General features: G+C 36.0%; 1 protein-coding gene and 1 long non-coding RNA gene across 4 annotated transcripts in view; both read left to right on the top strand.

Moving 5' to 3' along the window:
* Positions 1-26,808, top strand: part of sano (serrano) — a 699,118-nt gene that overhangs the window by 130,531 nt on the left and 541,779 nt on the right. Inside the window, exon 1 of one of the 3 annotated variants that reach the window (XM_069831024.1) lies at positions 20,508-23,455. The exons of the other annotated variants lie outside the window; for them this stretch is intronic. The gene's annotated coding sequence lies outside the window, so the exon portion shown is untranslated. Of the gene's footprint in view, positions 1-20,507; positions 23,456-26,808 lie in introns of those variants that run through there. 3 annotated transcript variants of the gene reach the window in all.
* LOC138703277 (uncharacterized) overlaps positions 5,359-26,808 on the top strand; it is a 563,229-nt gene continuing 541,779 nt past the window's right edge. The window contains exon 1 of the long non-coding RNA XR_011333024.1: positions 5,359-6,513. This is a non-coding gene — a long non-coding RNA (uncharacterized lncRNA). The remainder of the gene's footprint in view (positions 6,514-26,808) is intronic.

Raw genomic sequence — 26,808 nt, forward strand, 5'->3', positions numbered from 1 at the left:
CATCTCTTGTCTCGGTCGTTACGAGCCGCCTGAAACTGAAAGTAGGAATAAATCAGTATAAATCGCACAGTGGGATTTATTTGACTTGCCATATGAGGTACTGTGCACTCCGTCTGCTTCGGACACACCCACTTTAATCACTGTTACTCTTTATAACTATTATGAAACTGCAGCAACATAATTCCGAAGTGGTATAATTGAATATATAATCACGGTTTTCAAAATATCCAAGACCAAGCGTCGCAATGAGTCGACGAACGTCGGTAATGGCTGTTGCAGAAATCTGAAGATTCTTTATTTCTGTGCTTGCAATTATACCACAGAAAGAAGATATGGGGGGGAAAAGATACAGAAGAGAAACAGAAAGAAGAAAAATAGGAATTAGGAGTGATGCTATGAGAAATAAGTGCTTTGACCAAGTGGTCAGCGCCAAAATAACCCAATAAACGTGAAATTACATGCAATATAAGGACATTAACTTTTTTTTTCCTTTTTTTCCATAGAACATTGTGAGAAAATTGACTGAAGTGAACTGAAATATAGTAAATACTGTTAATAAAAGTTTTTAAGTAACTATTTGCAGTCTGATAATAAAATATTTCAGTATTACTACTATTTATTAGTAAGTACTGCAACTTTAAGGAAAGACTGGTGTAATTAATGCTTACTTACTTACTTATAAATGGCTTTTAAGGAACCTGCAGGTTCATTGCCGCCCTCACATAAGCCTGCCATCGGTCCCTATCCTGAGCAAGATTAATATACTCTCTATCATCATATCCCACCTCCCTCAAATCCATTTTAATATTATCCTCTCATCTACGTCTCGGCCTCCCCAAAAGTCTTTTCCCCTCCAGTGTCCCAACTAACACTCTATATGCATTTTTGGATTCACTCATACGTGCTACATGTCCTGCGCATCTCAAACGTCTGGATTTAATGTTCCTGATTATGTCAGGTGAAGAATACAATGCATGCAGTTCTGCATTGTGCAACTTTCTCCATTCTCCCGTAACTCATCCCTCTTAGCCCAAAATATTTTCCTAATAACCTTGTTATTCAAGATATAAAATGTTTGATTTTCTATTCAAGATTTTGCAGTTAAGTTATTGTACCAGAGAACTCCTCAATTGTAATACCTTGTTCATAATGGCAGCTTCTATGAGAGTAAGAAGTTATGAAGTGTACAGAAATAGAGTCAAGACGACAAGAAGACAACCACAGTTTATTTAAAATTCAAGAAGGAATCTGTGGAGTGGCTTGCCATTTACCAGAATATTCGAAAAGCAATGTCAACAATAGTTACTGTTTCACACTACATTTATTTAGATTATTTTTGACATTATACACTTCAAATATAGTCCCTTGTCATGTCAACAATATGTACTCCATCTGCAGGATCTTTTCTGGACCTCTCTTTCACTGATCGATCTTTGGATGTCGTCTGTTGATTGAATGCGAATGCCTCGCTTCCACCTATCTTGCAGAAGTTCGATATGGTTGGACTACTTTCCCACAAGCTTCTTGTAATGCCGTAAAACACACTCAGTTGCATTTTTTTTTTCCTTTTGCAACTTGTATTTTTATGAAGCGTATTTGATCATACCTACTGCACATTTTAGGGGGCTATTACTTAATACAAATCTGAAACAGTCCCTGTATTCACAAAATATGGTTACTTAAGACTTTTAATATTCTACATTAATGAAACAATTGCTCCTCTATCACGCACTGAAAGATTTCGATGCTCACCGCTAGGATCGCTGATTTACAGTATTGTTGCCATTGCTTATTGAATGCCTTAGTATGTACTTCTTGTAAAGAAAGTAGAAACACGATGAGGTGTCTTAACTTACAAACAAAATATGGGCATTTTTCTTAGATTTTTAAGTGATCTTGGATATAAAATTGGTGCTGCAAAAGACATTTATGTTCAGAACACAAAAGGTATGAAAATCCAAATTGAGCGAAGTCTGTTCAACTTCATCGAATGCAGTTTTACAGGAAAGACTGCGTTGACTGACCTCTACAATCCCCTACTAATTGGTGTCTTAAATAAATGCATTTCTTTACTGCTACAGAAATATTGTCTTCGCCTGTTACAACCCTTGTTTACAAAAACTGAATCTTTCCTTCATCTCCATGCAAAGGGAGAGTTGCCATATCAATAAACTGAGCGGTCGTTGAGCGTCGCTAAGAAAGTGGCAGCTATGTAACATGTGAATGGGGGTGGTCAGAGCTGTTTGGGTATGAAGTTATAAATCTATTAAGTGTACTTCAAGAGAAGAAATGCACACGAGGAAGTTGTACGAACTATATAATTTTCATTACATTATTTTCCGTAACTCTGATTGAGGTTCTGGCTGAAATGTATATCACTTATCAGGCAATACATCTCACTTGACGATATGTATGAGAGGAAAAGCAATTATTGTTTGTATACATCTGAAGTTTGATTAGTGTAATATGTAGCTAATCAGCGATATATGCAATGGAGGGGAAAAGGAACTGGCCACCCTACTCCATTATCTCCTGACTTAGTTGCCTTATGAGTGGTGCCTTAGTGGTATGAGGTTCAAACCCGTCTTCGGACAGTTGACTAAACGACAAAAATGGAAATCAATTTAAAATAATAAAATAAAAGCATTGATAGATAAGATCGCCTTTTGTATATGCAACTAGCATAACCTTGGTGTATGTAAAGTTGCAATGTATTCTACGAATGCTGCTAGGAAAACTTTTGTATTCACACTGTCATTTCGTATCCTCTGGTACTGTACTGCATCTTTACAACACTAATCCTTATCAACATGCCATAAACTAACGCGTGTCTTGAAATAAGATAAGAAGACAGTTCTATCACATTTTGCCATTCCTCCCATGCAGATCTCCTGGACAAATCATCGTTTCTGCCGACATTTGAGTTGCCATACACTGTCGAACATTCTCGAGAGATGGGTGGAAATTCCCATCGAACCCCAACTCCATTTCGTCATGCCCGTACACAACAGATGTCAGCCGAGGCTGCAGTACTTACCGATCTTCCAGCCATTATCACTCACCATCACATTTCTTAATTCACATTAATTGGTTGTATATTGATCACTATTGAATAAAACCAACCGCTCATACAATAAAATGTTTTGTCAATATTTTTAATGAGAAAGTAGTAAATAACTGAAGGCCTTCGTGGATGAAACAGAGTTTCCTTGGTGAATGAAGGTGGTATGTAGTGTTCTTTCGCATAGCAATTTATTTCAGTCTGTCTTACCATAAATATGGAAATACGAAGATGATGAAGGACGTATGTTACAGATACAAGTCAGTTTTTAGAAGATAAAAGTGTTATTTGTCTATGGTAATATTCGTAACATAATCCCTTCATCCACTAATGTTTCCAGTTCTTCCAGAATAAAAGTATGCAATGCTCTAGTCTGTTTTGTATTGAAGTTAGATCTCTAACCAGACTGCAACATGTTGATGTGATTTTTTCTTCAGAAAACGGCAGGACACACACACACTTCTGGACCAGAGGAGAAATAATGAAATTTGAGAAGAACAAATTAGAATCAATCGTTAAGAAAAAATATTGTATATTATATAATATATTAAAACAATTGTATACAACATGCTTTCGGAATAAACAACAATATAGTACCCAACAATACCAACAACACACCTCACGGACTGATAGGAAGTCGTTTTTAAGAAAAAGTGTTCGATGGGAATAAAGTAGGCCTGTCAGGACTGATTACGTCATAATAGTGATTGTAATAGCTTTTAATGACAATGAATACTTATGGAACGATTTTATCAAAGAATATAAGAATCTGTGTGCCTTTTGGGATATTAAATGTGGACATTGCGGTGCCGTAGAAACTCTTTTCAGGGGAAAAATCCCTAAAAAGAAAACTTTATAATATCCGAAGTACTCTGGAAAATACTTTACGTGGTAAACGCCTATGAGGTATATGAAAAATTGTTTTGTCTATCTAAGCTGGATAGAAACAGATGAATTGATGTAATAGCTGTCAACAAAATGTTTCTGAAATAATTTATCCTAGAGTGAGATTTAAAATCTCTACCAGATAATCACAGATATAAACAATGAAAAAAATGTATGAGCCAAGATTAAAAAAAAAAAAAATTAACTTAAATTAAAGTCATAGACATGCATTGGTACACGCGGTACCATTAGAAAACTTTTTGTTCAATGGAGAGGAACATATAAAATTGGTAAAGACGTACAGGATCAAATTGTTATTAACACAATTAAATACTCGATAGCAATCCTAAAAAACTAAACATTGTTTATTATCAGGGAACGGATTTATATGGACTAAAAATATATGAAATATGTAAATATATATGTAGTTATTTTTACCAAAATATGGAATTAAATATGGATTTTTACCAAAATATGGAATTAAATATGGACTTAAAATTATAAAAAAATGACTATGTACGTTAAATATTGGTACATTTTAATCAAACTAAACAAAAAATATAATGGACGTACCTTATCTTCCAATGTAGTTTCAACAAAACACAATTTTTATTGTCTGTTACCATAACAATAGGTTACAAACATTTCTTTCAAGTGCTGAAAAGTGAATCTTCTTCTATTGTCTCTGAGGATAGATTTATACTGACTAAAAGAGCGTTCGACGTCACAAGAAGTAACTGGTACATAATTCAATTTCACAATGTCTGCTGGGGATAAGTCCAAGTTAATCTTCACTGTTGATTCACCACTCATCACAGCAACAACCTTTTGTAGTTCTTCATATCCAGGGTTTTTTGAAAGTACAGTGTCCACCTTAGCTCTTACTGCATCTGCAACTTTACCTCTACCACGATTCAGTTGTTCCACAGTACTATTTATAATTTCAAAACTTTCAGATAGTGAAAGGTGCCTATTTTGGAGACTTTTGAGCGTTTTTATGATGCATGAAAATGTATGCTGAATGTGAGCTAAGTCATTCTTCACACTTATGTCACAGGTAACTGTTTTCGCAGTATCAATTGAGACTGCATCTTCAGAGTCCAATGCAAGGAGAACATTGTTAATAGAGTCTATATGTTCGGCATAATATTCAACTGCTTCTAGCCATGTACCCCATCTAGTTAAAATTGGCTTTGGTGGCAATGGAATTTCAGGGTACATTTCTTTCAACACGTTAACTCTACTGGGAGCTTTGAGAAATACTTTTTTCACTGATGAAATCAACAAATCTACTTTAGGGAAATTGTCTCTGACCACTTCTGCCACACGATGAAATGCATGCGCCACACAAGTAAAATGAGTCAATTTAGGATATACAACAGATAATGCTTGTCCAGCTTTGACCATATAAGGGGCAGCATCGCTAATAAAGAATAACACATTATCGTACATAATACCCTTTGGCCACAGGATACCCATAGCTTCGTTGAACAGTTTAACTATAGTTTTGTTATTGCACTTTTCTAGAACATCACAATGTAAAAGAATTCGTTCAGAATATTGTTCACTTAACAAACCGATAACTACATTACCAACAAGTCTACCTTCTTTGTCGGGAGTCTCATCAATGGAAACCCAAATTGAACTATCTTTAATTTCATCTCTTATCTTCTGTATTGTCTCATCGTAGATGGATGGAGCATACGTCTTCCTAAGTGTTGACTCATCCGGGATTGTATGTTGAGTATATTTTTCAAGGAATTCCCTGAAGACCTTATTCTTTAGTTTGTAGAGAGGAATATCAGCAGAGATGAGAGAACGGCACAGGTCGATGTTAAACTCAGATCTTACATTCGATGTTGTTGGTTGTGTTAAAAACAATTGTCTCTGCTTGGAATTTAGTTGTTTGTTGGCCTGATGTTTACTAGTTGTAATGTGTTGTTGCACCAGGAACTTTTGTGTAGATGATACTGCACACTGACACAAATTACAAAATAATATTTTATTGTCAGTTGATAAACCATCTTCTTTAAATTCTGAAATGTAACTTGTTAGTTTTGATTTTAAATTGACTGAATGACGTACTTTTGGCATATTTACCGTCTTTATAGTATGATTTACAAAACTGAACCTATGTGTACTCTGACTGGCATTTAACTGTTGAGCTGCACAACTGAAGTCTGTTAAAAATTTTAAATTAAATTAATACAGTTTTGTAACTTACTTTCCCATTGTTGATAGGACTGCTAATTTTCAAATAACTCTGATGTTAAAGGGATTACTGAACATGTGTTTAAATCTCTATTGTTGAAATGTATTTTTAAAAGTTAATGGAATTTTGTTTTGTTTTATTGTTAAACCTAATATAATATGGACTGTTTTATATGAAATATGGAAAATATATGGAAATTAACGAAAATATGTACTAAACTCTAAAATATGGAAAAATATGGAAAATAAAAGTAGGATTTTTCAACCCTACACATTGTGAAACATAAAGATAATGCAAAATATAAATTATATTAGCTTTATAAGTAAATATGTATTTACATATAAATCCTTTCCCTGTTTATTATATAGTATTATTGTTTGTATCATTCACGTTTACAAACGTTGAATCAAGTCTGTATATATTCTTCCTTTTCATGCCTTACCACGTGACTTCTAACATTTTTTCAATGATGTACTTTATTCTGTGTTGTAGCAAGCTCAAATTGAGTCGTATTTTTTAAATAAAAAATAAATTAGACTAAATAAACGTGTGAGAAAAAAGAAAACTCTGAAATTTTGGTGGGAAATAGTTCTCAAACTCCGATGGAAAATTTATCGAAAATAAAATAACCTTCAAATGCAAATTTTTGGAGATAATTAAGAATTTTAAAAATTTCGATAAACGTTTTGTTTATGGATTCTGATATTGTTTTGTTAAGTTTGTGACGTGTCCGGTACTCTTAGTGTAAGTAAAGTGCACCGATTTTGATCATGTGATATGTAAAATAACAGCAGAGTCCGTATAGGCCAGTTTCTATCTGATGCTTTTTCAATTCACTGCGGGCTAAATCAAGGAGATGCACTATCACCTTTACTTTTTAACTTGCTCTAGAACAGGCCTGCACAAACAGCTCTCAACGAGCGCGCGCGCTCCTTCGAAGCGGGAGAGCGGTGAGGAAGATACGTCAGAATGACATAGACTTGCTATAGTAGAGGAGACGGAAACGACCCCTCAGTTATCTAGTGGAGCGCAGTGTGTAGGCCTATTCTCAGTAAATGTTTCACGTTGCTTACCTACTGCTACAGTACAGTATGGAGGAATATAAAAGAGGAACATAACATTTAACATTTAACGATTTACAGCTCGAACTTATTGATCTTCAATGTAACCTAAGGGGTAAAGACCGTTTGAATAATACTACTAGCCTGGTTGAGTTTTACAAGACTAAACATTAGCAATAATATCCACGACTACACAGGCTGGCTGTGAAAATGATTGCTATGTTTGGCTCAACATTTATATTTGTGAGCAACTGTTTTCTATACTCAACTTTAATAAAGGCAGACATCGAACATCTGTAACTAATGTTTCATTATGATCAGTAAGCTACTGTTCCTTTCAGCTGCTAACAGCATAAAACCTCGTTTTGATGTCCTGATAAATAAAAATATAACAAAATGATATTGTACATTTACGTAGCTATAGAATTTCTATTACTTCTGTAAAATAAATATTTCTTTATTAATTAATAATAGTCAAAGATAGTTTTGCAAACACTGAACGGGAATTCATTTAATAAGCACTCGTAATAGTACTTCCTTTTGTGTATATTTTGTACGAGATCACCCCTTCTTCCAATCCACCCTTATACAGAGCGCAGCTAATATCTGCATTCCGCTCATGAGCTGTGAGCTGGCTCGGAGAGCGCAAACCTTGTGCAGGCCTGCTCTAGAATATACCATTAGGAAAGTTCAGGATAACAGACAGGCTTTAGAATTGAACGGATTACATCAGCTTCTTGTCTATGTGCATGACGTAAATATGTTAGGAGAAAATCAACAAACAATTAGGGAAAACACGGAAATTTTACTTGAAGCAAATAAAGCGATAGGTTTGGAAGTAAATCCCGAAAAGACAAGGTATATGATTATGTCTCGTGACCAGAATATTGTACCAAATGGAAATAAAAAAAATTGGAGATTTATCCTTCGAAGAGGTGGAAAAATTCAAGTATCTTAGAGCAACAGTAACAAATATAAATGACACTCGGGAGGAAATTAAACGTGAAATAAATACCGGGAAATGCGTGTTATTATTCGGTTGAGAAGCTTTTGTCCTCTAGTCTTCTATCAAAAAATCTTAAAGTTAGAATTTGTAAAACAGTTATATTACCGGTTGTTCTGTATGGTTGTGAAACTTGGACTCTCACTTTGAAAGAGGAACAGAGATTAAGGGTGTTTGAGAATAAGATTCTTAGGAAAATATTTGGGGCTAAGAGGGATGAAGTTACAGGAGAATGGAGAAAATTACACAACGCAGAATTGCACGCATTGTATTCTTCACCTGACATAATTAGGAACATTAAATCCAGACGTTTAAGATGGGCAGGGCATGTAGCACGTATGGGCGAATCCAGAAATTCATATAGAGTGTTAGTTGGGAGACCGGAGGAAAAAAGACCTTTAGGAAGGCCGAGACGTAGATGAGAGGATAATATTAAAATGGATTTGAGAGGGATGGGATATGATGATAGAGACTGGATTAATCTTGCACAGGATAGGGACCGATGGCGGGCTTATGTGAGGGCGGCAATGAACCTGTGGGTTCTTTAAAAGCCATTTGTAAGTAAGTAAGATATGTAAAATATATCGCGCATGATCGGCGAACATATTCGACCGTGTGAAACGGCTGTAAGTGTCCGCTACTGAGAGTGTTGTAAAATAATTAAATGTATACTATGTGAGGGAGAATACGGCCATCCACAGCAGGAACCAATGATGTTGCTGAGTGAGTATTGATTGCGACAGAGAGGCTGCTCGCGTGCAGTGATAACTGTAATCTGTTACTCTTCAGTGAGTAGCTGGCAGCTCAGATCGTACCCAACTTTAATTAAAACAGAGCTGATAAACTGCAGCTGATCTGTACATGTTTCACAACCCGTGATTAATTGCACATCTAATTAAGTATTAAATGACTACAATTACAGTTTGTTGATTCGCAGTGCTTGGCACTGCCATGTATTTTCATACCAATGAGATTTTGAGAAAATTTCGGCGAGCTTTCAGTATGTGCTTTTCAATTAAGTTATGTGAATCAAAATACCTATCTATCCTGGGGAAGGCCGCAGATTGGGACCGTACTCGCACGCAGGCCGCTCGGGTGGTCCTATTGTACTACCAGGGATGGAATGTTGTTCATGTTCAAGTGCCCCGCGCTACAGACCCCCCCCTTCACGCCGCCACCGAAGTCCCCTACAGCCTACAGGGATCATTTAGGTCCCACATGATCCTTTTACCATCCCGCGTAGGCCTCCCGCGGTCCCTCATCCCCCGTCCCACGACTTACCATGAGTCCAGTGGAGAGCCCACGGTGCATAGCACTACCACCAATAACGAATGACCACATCCACGGGATCTAAGTTAGGCGGTGGCCTAACAGTAGAGAAATCCCAAAATTTAAGAAAGAAACGGAGATGACGATGAAAGAGGGAAAGTGTAATTACGATGGCGAAATGAATCTGAAGTCCAACGCCGAAAGTTACACTGGAATTCTGCTTCAATTGTTTGAGGTAAAACCTCGGAAGAAACCTCAACTAGGTAATTTGTCCCAACCAGGATTTAAATCCGGGCCAGCTCGTTTCACGGTCGTACCTACTAACCGTTACTTCCCAGCTGTGAACTAAGCAAGAAGGTCACAATATCACTTTTTTATTCAAGGTAAATAGTGACATGAACAGTTGTAATTGTCATACAGCTATCTGGAATCTTTTCCTATATCGTCTTCTAATTTCACGATTCGAACTTTTAGCGCATAGGCTAATTTAGCGTGCAAAAACATTTGCCTTTCTTCATTACTGTATCTGTGTAGGTACCATTTTCAGCTATAAATTGAGGGGTAGGTGGCGTTTTAGTGTTTTGAAGTTATGGGAGAGACGGAAGAATACTGTACCTCTGATCACGAACAGGATTGTACACTAACGTACAGATAAACAAAATTAAACGCGCCACCTCACTCCATCTGTACTCCGTAGCACTGTAACGTCACTTCATTCTTCAGTTATCTCGGATCCTAAGTCTGGTAATCAGGCTATATTTTGTACGTGGATTTTAAGTAGAATGTATGATGGCGAAATTGACTCTAATGTCATCCGTTTTCGGACAAGACTTATTTTCACCTCCATAGGTGTGAACATCCCCGCAGCAAATAGTATTGGAGGTCCGAAAATTCCAACTACCTTCGTAAAGAGCCCCTCTATGATTTGAAAATAATATTTTATGCTATGAGTTGTGACAAGATAAGAGAACTCATTTTTTAACAAATTAAAAATGTCGAGATAAATGTAGAAATGAATCTTGAGTATTTTTTTCGTGTTAATGGAATGGAAACATGATTTTGTCTTTTTCGTGCAGGATTCTGTGACAGCACATACAGCCGACTATTTTATGGACGAACTTCGTGCATTAGGCCTACCAGATGGAATGTACAGTCCATTCAGTCCTCCAAACTTACGTCCTGTGACTTATATCTCCGGGGAACTTACAAGATAAAGTGTATAGAATAATCCAAATACCCTGAAAGAAGTGAGAAATAGTATCCGAGAAAACATTGCTTCCATTTCTTAAAAAAAAAAAAAACAATGCAGAAAGTAATGTGTCGTTTCTTAAGCAGGTGCCACAAATGTTTGGAACAAGAAGAGGGGGTCTTTCAGAATCTCCTTGCTTAAATTGTGTGAATAAATAACTCTTTAATTGTTTATAATTAATTATATTTTGCTTTCATAGTTTGCAGATTGCCGAACCAACGTTGAGAAGCTCTCGCGACGCGTGGGACCACATCGACCGATAATCAAGTTGCCGCCACGTGGCACAGTGGATTATTTGACTGACATAATTGGCCAAAATTATCTATGTTATTTAATTGATTCAGAAAGTGCTTATTTACTGATTTAAGGTATCCTATAATATAATTAAAATATATTTTTAAATCAGTATCATTGTTTTTATAAGTCTCATCATATACTCTTAGTATAATAATATTAATTTACCCTTACTCCGTAGTTTGACAGAAAATATTATGTGTACCAGTGTCATTTTCGTTTCTTCTGATCGGTTTGCTGCATTTGTAATATCTACAGATTTTCTGATATGTCTAAACCTTATAGGTCGGCAGTAGCGTGACGAAGATGGTGTTGGCTTTTGCCAAATCATTGTCTTCCCGTTCGAACCACAAGTTAATTGCAATCCTCAAACGTACTTTGGGAAATATTTGGATCTGAATCGAATTGGTTTTCACACTTCTGTTTAAATTGTACCTGCTGAAATTCGTCACAACCCCACTTGCAAAACAACATTAGCGTATTAAAGTTTTCTTCACTTAAAACTTCTAAGTCTGTTTTTATTGGAGTAAATTTTTGGTTCAGCAAATCTTATAAATTTATTTCAGCAGAGATGGGTGTTACATGATTGACTAGTTTATTTGGGTAGTAAAATTAAGTAGCAAGGATACAATTCTTTATTGGTGTGTCTGATCATCTCTCTTGATAGTCTAGCTTCAACATACACAGCCAGCGCTCGTACAGGTGACAATATTGTGCTTCATTTTCTTGCAGAGATCTTGAATATGCTTTCTTGTATTATTTTGCTCGCTTTGGAGAACCAATAATTTCAATTAGATCTAATATTTTTTGGAAGCGTCTACCTTTTCTTTAGCCTGTAGCTACATCTGAACAGTAAAATGTAATTCGTCCGAGTGTGCAATACTACGTAGCTTTACTGTCTTGAGTCATTTACTTTGCTCACTCGACTTCTCAAACTTATTCGTTGCGTGTCCCGATCGCATTGTTATTTTTGGACTCAAATGTATTCCGGAGGCAATCAATTGATAATGATATTTTTGTGATATCAGATATTTCACAATTTTGATTCCTGGTGGTTCTAAAAGCAAAGAAACATTTTACATTAAAAGCAACACCTGGCTCAAGAAAATTTACATTTATGACAATAAGAATTTAACTGGTCAATACAAGTACATTCACGTGAATCCACGGTTAATCTTTTTATTTTTCTAGGGTTAAAACATTTTTCTTTATATTAGTGTGAAAAGAAATATCGGGAACCACCCTGAAATATAAAAAAAATACCTTTGACTTTTTTTAAACTGGTACATAAATTGTTAGTAAATTATCTTTCTTTAATGCGACTTTAACTGCTTAAAAATTAATGCAATTGTGATTAAAATTCATTACATATATTCTCACTTACCCTCTTCAGGACAATCCATAGCGTTAATACATTTAATAGACCTACTTTTCGAAACAAAGAAAATTCACTTTGAATGTACGTAATCAAACTGGACGCCGAGAACAGATGCGTGCAATATCTGAGACGATCGAATTCCGACTAACTGAAGTGGTGTGCTGTTGACACAAAGAAAGAGTAAAGGGTGGTGTGTCGTTAGATTGAGCAAATACTACACCTGCGTGGTGAGGAAATCATCCAATGATCCAGTATTGAAATAGCCTAGTGAGGTTCATTTATCTAAGATTTACAGAATTGAAGTGTGACGAAAGAACATGTTACGAGGGGGAAGGTGATGGGTTGGTGTATAATGTGACTTTTTATTGAGAAATTACCTATTATTATTCCTTATCGAAATACGCATTTTCTTTCCCTGTAAATTGAGGAATATTTTAATGTTCTCGAATAGAAATTTGTTTGAATCTTCTACACAGTACCAACAGACATCAACAAAACTTAATATTTTTGACGAGCTGGCTTTGTAAAGAATAGTGTATGATATAGTGACAAAAAAGTAATTTAATTTTGTTCATAAGTTTACTACAGTCGGCCTATTGGCCTCTTTTCTTTTACGACATAAAGTAACACTTCTGTTATAAGTATTTATTGCTCATGGAATGTTTTATTATTTTTGGTAATAATCTTCAAGAACTTTACCCAAGCATGGAGCGCAGTCATATCTCTATTTCTGCACCGTGTACCGTCCTAGAATCTAAATGGAATGTGCGGATGGAGTCTGAGCGAAGACGTTCAGTTAGTGGGAGACATGCGAGATATTCCATTAACGTAACCTCGCAATGTATGACTAACAAGTATAATTTGTCATTCACTTAACGTACACTGACTTTGTCGGCTCACGTAGCAGGGAATCCCATTCACACAGAATCTGGGATGATGCCAACTTCAAGGGTCGAGGCCGTCAAAGTACGACATCATAAACTTTGTACCTGTTGTGTCAATTACCTCCCTTTGCTTTCATCTGTTCGGATACTTAGTCGCTAACTAACATGAAATAGTGTTTTAGGTAATCTTAATAGAAGGTAGATAAGGTAAGTTCGAATTATCGGCAGGCAGAAAAGTTAAACTGAGCATTGTTGCAGGTATTCACATTTCATTGGTAAAGTCTATCTCAAAATAGATTGTACCATATCAAAGACTTCGTTGTAAAAATTAAAAAAATGTGTTGTAAATAAACTTTCTGGATTATATGAAATTTATTTTTCAATTTAAACATTTCGCGAGACACTCCATGAGGCTGAGCGACACACCGGTTGGGAACACCTGGCTTAGGGAACCACACTTTTTTACTCTTTTGTTTGCTGCACTTCCGATATGATACTGTATACCTAATAAGCAGGGAAAGGATTTATATGTAAATACATATTTACTTATAAAGCTAATATAATTTATATTTTGCATTATCTTTATGTTTCACAATGTGTAGGGTTGAAAAATCCTACTTTTATTTTCCATATTTTTCCATATTTTAGAGTTTAGTACATATTTTCGTTAATTTCCATATATTTTCCATATTTCATATAAAACAGTCCATATTATATTAGGTTTAACAATAAAACAAAACAAAATTCCATTAACTTTTAAAAATACATTTCAACAATAGAGATTTAAACACATGTTCAGTAATCCCTTTAACATCAGAGTTATTTGAAAATTAGCAGTCCTATCAACAATGGGAAAGTAAGTTACAAAACTGTATTAATTTAATTTAAAATTTTTAACAGACTTCAGTTGTGCAGCTCAACAGTTAAATGCCAGTCAGAGTACACATAGGTTCAGTTTTGTAAATCATACTATAAAGACGGTAAATATGCCAAAAGTACGTCATTCAGTCAATTTAAAATCAAAACTAACAAGTTACATTTCAGAATTTAAAGAAGATGGTTTATCAACTGACAATAAAATATTATTTTGTAATTTGTGTCAGTGTGCAGTATCATCTACACAAAAGTTCCTGGTGCAACAACACATTACAACTAGTAAACATCAGGCCAACAAACAACTAAATTCCAAGCAGAGACAATTGTTTTTAACACAACCAACAACATCGAATGTAAGATCTGAGTTTAACATCGACCTGTGCCGTTCTCTCATCTCTGCTGATATTCCTCTCTACAAACTAAAGAATAAGGTCTTCAGGGAATTCCTTGAAAAATATACTCAACATACAATCCCGGATGAGTCAACACTTAGGAAGACGTATGCTCCATCCATCTACGATGAGACAATACAGAAGATAAGAGATGAAATTAAAGATAGTTCAATTTGGGTTTCCATTGATGAGACTCCCGACAAAGAAGGTAGACTTGTTGGTAATGTAGTTATCGGTTTGTTAAGTGAACAATATTCTGAACGAATTCTTTTACATTGTGATGTTCTAGAAAAGTGCAATAACAAAACTATAGTTAAACTGTTCAACGAAGCTATGGGTATCCTGTGGCCAAAGGGTATTATGTACGATAATGTGTTATTCTTTATTAGCGATGCTGCCCCTTATATGGTCAAAGCTGGACAAGCATTATCTGTTGTATATCCTAAATTGACTCATTTTACTTGTGTGGCGCATGCATTTCATCGTGTGGCAGAAGTGGTCAGAGACAATTTCCCTAAAGTAGATTTGTTGATTTCATCAGTGAAAAAAGTATTTCTCAAAGCTCCCAGTAGAGTTAACGTGTTGAAAGAAATGTACCCTGAAATTCCATTGCCACCAAAGCCAATTTTAACTAGATGGGGTACATGGCTAGAAGCAGTTGAATATTATGCCGAACATATAGACTCTATTAACAATGTTCTCCTTGCATTGGACTCTGAAGATGCAGTCTCAATTGATACTGCGAAAACAGTTACCTGTGACATAAGTGTGAAGAATGACTTAGCTCACATTCAGCATACATTTTCATGCATCATAAAAACGCTCAAAAGTCTCCAAAATAGGCACCTTTCACTATCTGAAAGTTTTGAAATTATAAATAGTACTGTGGAACAACTGAATCGTGGTAGAGGTAAAGTTGCAGATGCAGTAAGAGCTAAGGTGGACACTGTACTTTCAAAAAACCCTGGATATGAAGAACTACAAAAGGTTGTTGCTGTGATGAGTGGTGAATCAACAGTGAAGATTAACTTGGACTTATCCCCAGCAGACATTGTGAAATTGAATTATGTACCAGTTACTTCTTGTGACGTCGAACGCTCTTTTAGTCAGTATAAATCTATCCTCAGAGACAATAGAAGAAGATTCACTTTTCAGCACTTGAAAGAAATGTTTGTAACCTATTGTTATGGTAACAGACAATAAAAATTGTGTTTTGTTGAAACTACATTGGAAGATAAGGTACGTCCATTATATTTTTTGTTTAGTTTGATTAAAATGTACCAATATTTAACGTACATAGTCATTTTTTTATAATTTTAAGTCCATATTTAATTCCATATTTTGGTAAAAATCCATATTTAATTCCATATTTTGGTAAAAATAACTACATATATATTTACATATTTCATATATTTTTAGTCCATATAAATCCGTTCCCTGCTAATAAGATACAAGCGAAGAGCACACGTAAGATTAGAAGAAATGCTTTTCTGACAATACCTATTTCAGAATCCTTCTTTCGTGCAAAATTTAATTTTAAGATCCATGTCCATTAGATTTTTTTCTGTTTTGTTTAGTTTTGACGAATACTATCACTTCTTGGAGTATTGAATATGTTTTATTTTTTCAATGGAAATCATACTGAGCATCTCCTTGATGTTGATGAACAAATATTCATATCTCGGGAGATATTAATTTGTTTGTCTTGTTTTGATGAATAACCACGTCTCAGAATATTGAATGCTCTTTTGTTTTGTGGAAATCCGATTAAACATTGAACAAGTATTCATACCTCTGAAGATATTAATTTTAGTTCACATGTTTATTAGCCTTTTTTTTCTTGTTTTGTTTAATACTACCATCTCTCACAATATTGATTTTTTTTTAACATTCTGTATAGGCTATGTAATATATACTATACTTATTCTGTCATCATGGAATCGAATACCAAATACATTGATACAAAAATCTATAAAAAAGATTGTATGTTAACTGCGCTCCTCGATATGAAAGTAACATTTACTAGGTATATAGGTAAATAAATAACAAAGCGACAACGATGTTTTAATGTCTGCAATAGGGGTTGCGTGCACGGTTGAGAGACGCTTGGCGACATGTATTCCCTTCTTCACCATCCCCGCGCCACATCACCCCTGCAAATTTACGCGACCGACACCCCGGCGCCTGCGACAAGTTCCCCAACCCAATTATGCATGTTGAATAACAAAGTTTGCGTTCCTGGTTGTCAAAGTTTCCGGCAGGAAAGCTACTAATTTATCAGTTCTTACAAATTATCTCGCTCACAAGAATACGAGTGGGTTTCGGGAGATTTGCTGTGAGCATTGATATACTTCGAAGAGTTGCAATCCCGTTTCATTACACTTAATACCGAAATTAATTAAGAGTCCCATAATTAACTTTCGGCTTTAATATTTGTTCGTTTCTATGTCACTAGACCCAGTCGTGCCACACTCAGCTGGTGGATCTTTAATTAAGATAGCCGGGGCTACAGTATGTCTCCGACAGATTCTGTGAGACTTGTGATGGAAGAGGTTTATGCTGACAAGGGAAAGTCGCGACCTGGAAGCCACATCATGTTGCACGTTATAGCATAGAGTCCAGCACTTGAGTTCTAGACCTGCGCGGTCAGCCACTTCTGAACAAAAATAGGCGTACGTTTTTAAGAAAGGGGGCGTCGTTATGTGTCTTGACACATAAATAAGTACGTAGATAACGTCGAATGTTAATATGTAATAGGTCTCTGATTCGAAGGTTTTACTTTCACTTTTTGTTCCTTTAATTATTTTTACTCTTCAGTGATTTTATGCTGTATCTATATTTTGTTATTTAATTTAATCTGTTTGAACATATTTCTCGCGTAGTCCAGCGATGTCAAAACGCCTGCACTGTGCGCTCTCAAGAATCCGCACAACATTTCCTTTTTTTTTTTTTCTTTTTTTTTTCGACCGGCCAGAGGCCGTTTTTCCAAAGTTATCTATTTTTGTTTTCTGTTTGTTTTACCTTTGGTTCCTTTGTTTTTTACTTATACTAATACAATCACAACACCCATGCCCGAGGCGGGACTCGAACCCACAACCCTTCGGACCAAGCGATAGGGACATGCCGTCCCCCTACTGCTTGAGCCATCCGGGCCGGCTCCTTAAGAGCGATGGTTGTACTTTATCTTACTGATAAGTGATCCTTGTTGGATTTGTACTGCTTGTAGTATGAGAACGTAGTACAGGCGTTTTGACATCCCTCAGTGTAATCTGCTCAGCTTTGCTTTTACAAAGTACCGGGAAAATAACTTCAAATCTAAATTGTATAACTTATTGCCACTTTTATTTCTGCAGTGCTTGGGAAAAGTGGCATCAGTCAATTTCTACAAAAAAAAATTTATTAGTCCATTGACAACTTACGGAACATCTGCTCGCTTGGGAAAGGAGACATAAGTATTTCTCCCATTAGAATAATTCATACAAAAGATCAAATCGACATAAACCAGTGTGAAGACAGTTTTTTCCTTCTGCTGTAAAATTAACATTTTTGAATTGTGCCACTTTTCCCGAGCACTATAGATTTAACGATGTATTAGTCTCGTCTACAATTAGTTCTAAAACTTGCCTCGCCTTAAATTTCAGCTATGTATTCCTGAGCTTTGGCAACATCACACAAAGTTCGGCCATCTTCTGTTTGCTGTTTCAGATAGCTGCGCAGTTGGGTAATATGCTTTGTCCTTTCATGGAACACTTGTCTCTTGTATTCGTATATATTATTTTAATGTACCGAAGTACATATGATATTTCCATGCAGATATTCTGCGTCATCATACGATGAAAGAGTAATGGAACGGAGAAAAACTCTCTCCGGCACCGGGATTTGAACCTGGGTTTTCAGCTCTACGTGCTGATGCTTTATCCACTAAACCACACCGGATACCACCCCGGCGTCGGACAGAATCTTCTCTCAGATTATATATATATATATATATATATATATATATATATGATATGCGTAAATCACTTTGTGATTTAAGACGGCGCTTATTCCGTCGGATCCCGGCCAACTAGTCACTCATAACGAGTGCACCTCAGCACATGTGTGGACTTCGGTCCTGCGTTCATAGACATCTATGACGTAGTGCAGAGGGCGGCCACTAGAGGGAACCCAAGAGTTTGGAACTTAATCTGAGAGAAGATTCTGTCCGACGCCGGGGTGGTATCCGGTGTGGCTTAGTGGATAAAGCATCAGCACGTAGAGCTGAAAACCCGGGTTCAAATCCCGGCGCCGGAGAGAGTTTTTCTCCGTTCCATTACTCTTCCATCGTATCTTGTATTCGTGTTCTGTTATGTCAACTTAGACCTATAACACAAATAGGCCCATTGTAAATTATATAACAAAGACAAAAAAACACACTTACGTCACTAATTATGTTGGAAGCAGCATTCAGTTGCAAATCATAGAGCTCTTAAATTGTAGAAACACTGATTGACTGTTACAGTCACATGATTATCAATACTACATTGCTCGCTATATAAGCGGACGGAAATGCTTCCATATTCCTAATTTATTGCACCGTATTATTTAATGTTGAAAAGTATTTTGTTATACTGGTAAACAGTTGGTGTAAAGGTGTAAAACAAGTTAAAAAAATGAATTTTACGTGACGAAAAGCGAATATTGTAAGAATGGTTAACCAATTACAAGTATTTAATGTAAAATTACTCCCCTAGCATTTCCAAATTGTTGAATTTATTTCTGCCCTTTTCCGATAAAAATGTAGCTGTATATTTTTCACGGATCACAAAAACTGCCACTTTAAAGGTTATTATAACTGTCAATGCCACTATCACTAACACTATTACTATCACTATCATCATCTTCATCACTGACTAACAGGAGTTTACGAATTGCTAATGACCTTCTTTTGGTTTTATATTGGAAGATCTTTAATTGAGATCAGAGGATCTGAACTTTAAAGTAGCCTTCGAAAAATATCAGAATTTAATACGTGACGATTTCTGGTGTGATATTCTCTGTATTTTCTTACTTCTTTATATCTGACTTCCAGTGTCTCTTTTGAGAATATTCCGATAGGTGATAGAGCTTCTCTTGTAACAGCATGATTCATACATTATGATTTTGTGTGCGATTGGTGGCATAGTTTGTATAATAATAAGGGTACAGGTTAACGAAGGACGTAGGCCGTTTCTCTGCCGATTTGATAAACTTCACTACAATTCTGTGTGTATATATAGGATTTCTTTAGTTGGCAGCTTCTGATATAATAAAGTATTTTTAAAATACATAATTAATAACCCATTTGTTTTACACCTGTTGAGATTGACTTTATTCTTCCTAATTTTCGTATAAAGTTCATAGGGACTCGCCTTCAAGTCCATTTAGAAACTAGTTTCCAACATAAAAAACACAACACTACTGAATCTATATAAAAAAAACTGTATTTACTGGCTTCTACGCCCTTATTGACTACTGAACAAAAATTTCTGGTTTTAAACATATTTATTTGTACATCGTTGATTTATCCCTTCTAAACCGCGGAACCGAATAAAATCCCAATTAAGTTTCTTCATGACAGTGATAAACTTAACAAAAGTACAATAAAACAAATTCTACAGCTCCAACGGATACGCCAGACCATATGTTTTATTCAGATATGAAGTGTAAAAATCTTGGCCTCTTTAAAGCAGAGTGGGAAGCCCATCTTCAGCACGCCAATAATTGTCGCGTCCTCGCACTGTCAGCCAATCCCTACGTCACAGCCACTCGTGATCTCATTACAGAATGCAACGGATACGTCAAATCTTTGCAGTTGATCGAGGCATCCGACGTAATTAAAGACCCACGAACCAGTTTGTATGACGCTCGACGTATTAGGGAAAAACTGCGAGAAAAGGAATTACAGGCTTGGGCTAACCTACCTCAGAAAGTTCTTGGCGTAGGGCTATACAGCGAGTTTACTTCGGTGAATTCCTGGGTACTACATCGTGAAGGCTTAACCTCTAGCGAGTGGCGCGAAGCTACTAAATTACTGCACACGTGTCTTCTGTACGTTCCCTTCCGGGCAGGACTCGGGACAACATCCTCTGTCGGCGATGCCATAGAGAGCCAGAAACACTTGCACATGTCCTGGGCTCTTGTCCGCACGTGAAGTACTCCGTAACTCACGACACCATAGAATTCGTTCGATGATCGCCGAACAGTTTAGAACTTTAGATCAATAAATTTGCTAGTGTTCGAAGAAGTATACGGACTGGCAGACAATGGCAGTACAAGAAGAATAGACATGATTGTCATCCTACCACAAAACAACAATAGCTACATTATCGATTCCACGGCTAGATTTGAAAAACAAAAAGCCAACCTGAAGATGTAAATAGGGAAAAAAACACATCTATGTACGTACCGCGCCATATTTTATGGAAAAATACGGCCTACAACAAATTGAAGTAGTAGGATTACGGTTGGAGCGCGCGGAACTATTCCCGATTTCTTCTCCCTGTTTACTACCTACATTCGTACTGTACGTCTCGGTACTGTTTACTATCTACGAGCACATACCTACATGTTAAATATGTGTCTATCTGTCTAAGTGTATATCATTTTCAATGACGAAATGCAAAGCAAACGTATCTAAATATCTTCATGTATTGATCTAGAGCAGGCGTTCTCAACCTGTTGCTCGCGAGCACTATAGTGCTCTTGTAATGTCATTTGGTTCTCTCGTCATGCGAGTAAAAATGTGCTCGCGAGCACGGGCGCTCTTGAAGTCCTTTTTTCAATTCAAACTTTGTTGTACAAACAAAATCTTAATATAATAGTTCCGTCTTTAAGTTATCCTTGATGTACAGTACGTGCCGGAACAAATACCCTAGTGTTCCTATACATCTGTTATCATATTATCTTACAGACCTGTTAGCGCTTCCCGTATTTTATGATATATAATCAATCCCTTTCAATTCATTACGGACTTAAACAAAGAAATCAAGAGAATAATATGGCTGCACGTGAGGAACTTAAATAAATCGATAGATCTACAGTTCTCCTTAGCGCTGAAGTATTTGTTTTAAAATGAGAAGTAATAATCGTTGGGGCAGAAGATACAAAAGGCTCCAAATACTGTGGAGTGTTTCTCTCAAATGTCTTTATATTTTCGAGATAATCTGACTAGGCGAAAGAAAAACCTTCTCAATTATGAAGTACCTCACGAACAAAGCACGATCATGATTAACTCATTCACATCAGCAACAATACTATGTGTAGCTACAAGCGGCTTCTCCTTGGGCATCACTGAAATTATGAGTAACATTCAATTTCAAGTATATTATCCTGGTGAGTGTTTCGAAAGTTATTCGAAAGTTCTGTATTATTTTATTTTTGTATCCATATAAGCCAAATAAACCTATTCCATTTCATGGCGGTCGCTCATTTAATATTACAGCTGGCGCCAGCGTTCTTGGCGTGTGTTCTAGTTATATATTGTCCAGTTTGTGAGCATGTTGCTAGTGCAGTTGAGAATGGTACCACTTCCTATACACGTCACATAAGCCATTTGCCAAACACAGTTGTCAGACTGACAGCAACAAATGTAAAACACTCGCATTTAACGTTCCCATTACTTATTTCACACACCAAAACGGTGACGCGGACTGTACGTACATGTGGGGATGCTCACAATCTTCAAAAGGTTAAGAGCCCCTGGTCTAGAGTAATGAATGCTCAAGAACATAAAGATAAAGTAAACCTTAGTAAGAAGATTATTTTCTTGAACTGAACTCTCACGGACACAAAAGCGACTGTGCAGGAATTACCGACAATGAGGTTAAATATATAATGATAATGATGAGGATAGCAATAATAATAATAATAATAATAATAATAATAATAATAATAATAATAATAGTAATAATAATAGTAATAATAATGACTTTATTTAACCTGGCAGAGTTAAGGCCCTAAGACCTCTTACACTCAACCAGAATTAAAACTTGCTTACATAGTTGAACATACAACTGGATCGGATTTAAGTAATTACATACTGATTTAGGTACATAATGAGATCAAAAGAGATAGATACATAAAAATTTACCTCATAAAATAAAAATAAATATAGTGGAATACATATTAATGTTGTTAGAATCAAATACGAATTACGCAAAAAAACAGAAGTCGATAATTCAATAAAAAATGTACACAGTAAAAATAAAAATAAACACATTGGAGTACATATTAGTATTAGATTACAAGTAAGTAAGATTTACATATTAAACCAGAAACCGACAATTGAATAAAATGTACACAATAACAAAAATATACTAATAATAAAAAAATAATAATAAAAACCAACATAGTGGAATACATATTCGTGTTAAGTGATAAATAAACACTATTTACATGATTACACAATAAAAATAAGATACAAAAAAATAAAAATAAATACAGTGGAATACATTGCATTAAATATTTGCAAGCGTTAGGTCTGGCAACTCATCATAAGTTATTTTTCTAATTTAATTTGAAAGAAATTAAAGTTCGGGAGCAAGTTATTTTTCTAATTTAATTTAAAAGAAATTAAAGTTCGAGAGCCCTTGACTTCAGGCGTCAGAGAAGGACAATACAAAGAAAAACTGTAGCAGATAGGAATACGAATCCGAATATAAGAAGAGCAGTCTGAAATGCAGGACATAATTCACTTTGTGGAAGTGAATAGAGAGTATTTGAATAATCAGCTTGGTGATATAATGTCTTGGAAGAATCCAGGAATACTAAACGAAAATGGTTTATCCATTACAGGTAATCAGAACAAACTCATCGTAGAAAGGATTGAGTAAGCTGATGAATAAAAATACGCTCCAGTATTTCTAAATAAGGTAAGCGGAACTCTTTTTGCTCTGAAATAAGATTGACTAAGATTGTTTGGTTACTTATATTATTATTCAGACATTAACGGTGTCAACAACATGCATGGAAGTTGAAGAGACGGACAGCGACATTATCGTTACAATACAGGGTGTATCTAAATTGGTGTCAAATATTTCGGGGACATGTTCCTAAAACCATAACATTACAAAAAGTTCATATGAACATTGGTCTCAAAATAATTTATTTCAGAGTTAAAAGACAAAATTTAATGTTACAAAAATTGCTCGGAGTGGCTTCCTCCTGCTTCGATGTGTACCCTAAACCTGCGTTACATGCTCTAGCATACTCTGTTGAAAATTTCTGGAGTGTTTCGTATTTCGTGAAATCCAGTTTGGATACGCTCTCAGAATATCAACATTAAGTACAGGAGTCGCATAAACCCCAGACGAAGAAATCCATTGAAATCAAATCAGGCGATCGAGCAGGCCATGCAATGAATCCCCTTCGACCAATACATCTTTGGGGAAATCGATCATTAAAAAATTACGAACTATCAGACTGAAATGAGCTAGAGCAGCATCGTGTTAAAACACATTCGTTGGATGACGTCCAGAAGCACATCATCAATTAAATGATGCAAATCATTTCGTTCTGTTCACTCACAGAATACATTTTCTTCTGATTTCTTTCCTCTACACAAAAAAAAAAAAAAAAAAAAACGTCAATCAACGGTCAATGAACGGACAAATCCTTTAATAACTCCCTAACGAATGGTTTTCAGACCCATATTCTTATTAACTTTTTTAATTGTTTTGATGTTAGGAACACGTCCCCGAAATATTTGACACCAATTTAGATACACCCTGTATAAACTTGTGATGTGAAACATAAAGCAAGTTATTATCTTGTTGCAAACAACTATGCAGTGACCACTGAGTAGTTCATCTGCTTCTTGCTCTAATGGACGACATTGGGAAGTCTTCGGGCGAGTACCGTGACGGCATCTGCATAACTGATGTATTACGAATGTCTGTTCCCAGCTTGTTACCCAAATTGCAGTAACCTCTGCTACGAATTCATTATGGTGTTTTTTTTTCAAATATCGGTGGTAATGAACTTTGGGGATTTGTGAAGAACTTACATGTTCTCATCAGCAAAATAATTATAGACTGGTTTGAACAGGCTGCTCAATTTGCATACTGAATTATTTTCCTTCAGCTGCCATGTAAGAACGGGAATTTATTGCAAATAAACAAATGCTGCCGCTGTGTCTCTATTGAAATGAAATGGATGCCATCAAAGACCAAAACATCCTTTGACAACTCACCTGTTCATTCCTGCTACTGATGTGGAGGGGTTACTAATGTCATGCAACAGTGTAAATATTGTGTGGCGATTAGAACCTTATTTCCTAATAACTTCAAGACATACGAATATATTTTGATTCATCATCGACAGGGTTCTCGTTATTGTCATAATTATCATTGTGACAAAGTTATACGTCATCATCATTATCATTGTTGTCTTCGTTATCATCTTCATTGTGGCCATCTTCGTTAATCTCTCATGGTTGAACTTCTGATCATTTCTGCTAACCAAAACGCTCGCCAACTTCAATGCCGGTCAATCACAAATGTTAGAACTTTTATTTATTTATTTCTAACACAGAGTGTCCAAAATTTACAGACTTTTATGTACCTATATTGTAGCGAATAAACTACGTAAAAATACTTCTAACAAACGATATTTAGAATAAGGATATACTACATCGAAGAGGAAGGATTTAAGGATGTTAAGGTCTCTGATGCCCACCGCTGTGGAGTAATGATCAACGCGTCTGCCCGTGAAACGAGCGGGCCCGGATTCGAATCCTGGTTGGGGTTTTTTTCGGGGTTTTCCCTCAACCAATTGAAGCAGAAATTTTGGGTAAATTTCGGCGTTGGGCCTTGGACTTATTTCGCCATCATTAATAAAATTTATATATCATCATCATCATCCATACCATAGTCCGGGTTCAGTTTTCGGTGCAGCGTGCTGTACTTGTATAAGAGCGAGGCCGTTCGGCTACACAATCATCCACACAATAGGAGTGGTAAGCACAGTAAGCCTCAGGCTGCAGTATAAGCCTTCGAGTCCCTCCTCCCTACAAAAAAAAATCATCTGAGATGTGTTAACATTTTTCGATAAGAACAGAGATTGCCACTTAACTTTTCAGCATTTCTCACTTTAACAAAGGTACTTCTAGGTTGTCTATATACGCTGTAATTTCAGGTGGGCATGAGATCCAATCACTTAGCATGCACGGACCCCCAACCTTAATTCCTTAGGTCCTTGTCTGTAAGGGCATTTGAAGAGTTTGGTGTATTCAAATTCAGTCAGTGATTTGTATACAATTAAGTCAACGGATTGCGAATGTCTATCAGCAGATCGTGAGCAATCAGAAATTATCGAAAAATGACATGATATTACATGGAACACTCTTGTTCTAGTAGACTAGTAATAATAAAGAATGTCTTGTAGCTCCATAGATATCATTTTATTACCTGCAATATGCTTGTTATAAGTTTTCCTGATATATTTGGGCAAATACTGTGTACCTTGAAAATATGCAACTCATAGACGCTCTGTAGGCCTGAGTATTTATCAGGTTTTTCAATGCTAAAATGTCTTCTTGCGCTCTTACTGCATTGCCACAATCTCCATCTTCATCTTAGTAGTTTTCGGGTTCGCTCTTTTCTTTCAGATATATTTTCTTTGGGACTTCAAGTACAATGCTTTTCACGCGACTTTGTTCATTCGTCTCATCTTCTTCGCGATTACAATAGTTTGTCTCGACGCGTGTACTAGTAATATTCAACTTAACTAACAGCGACTGAATCTTAGCATTACAACTAGGCAACGCTGCTTTAAAGCGCGAATGGTTCGTGTCCTGGGCTGCTAAAAAGCCGTGACTCCAATGAACTAAGTCGCATGAAAAGAGATGTGGTATGTTATAGTATCTGATAAAACATTCTTCTAAAGAGGTTTTTAAAGCTTATGGAAAATTCTTAAACTTATTCGTCGAAGAATACAGGAATCTTCGAACCCTTCGGGTATTCGGAAGAATATACGCTATGATATTTCAGGCTTTAACTGAAGAACTCTTTCCAGAATATGGGAGGGGTGATGCTAGGAGGAAGAAGAATAAAGTGCATAAGATTTGCTGATACGGCGTTGTTAGCAGAAGATAAGATGAAAATAAGATATATGTTATTGGAGCTAGCTATGAACAGTATGCGGTGAAGATAAATACAAACAAGACGAAGATTATGGTTATCGAAAGAAAAATAAAGAAGGTAAACGTGAGAATCCGAAATGAGGC

This window comes from Periplaneta americana, chromosome 7 (genome assembly GCF_040183065.1).
Source record: "Periplaneta americana isolate PAMFEO1 chromosome 7, P.americana_PAMFEO1_priV1, whole genome shotgun sequence".
Classification (NCBI taxonomy): domain Eukaryota; kingdom Metazoa; phylum Arthropoda; class Insecta; order Blattodea; family Blattidae; genus Periplaneta; species Periplaneta americana.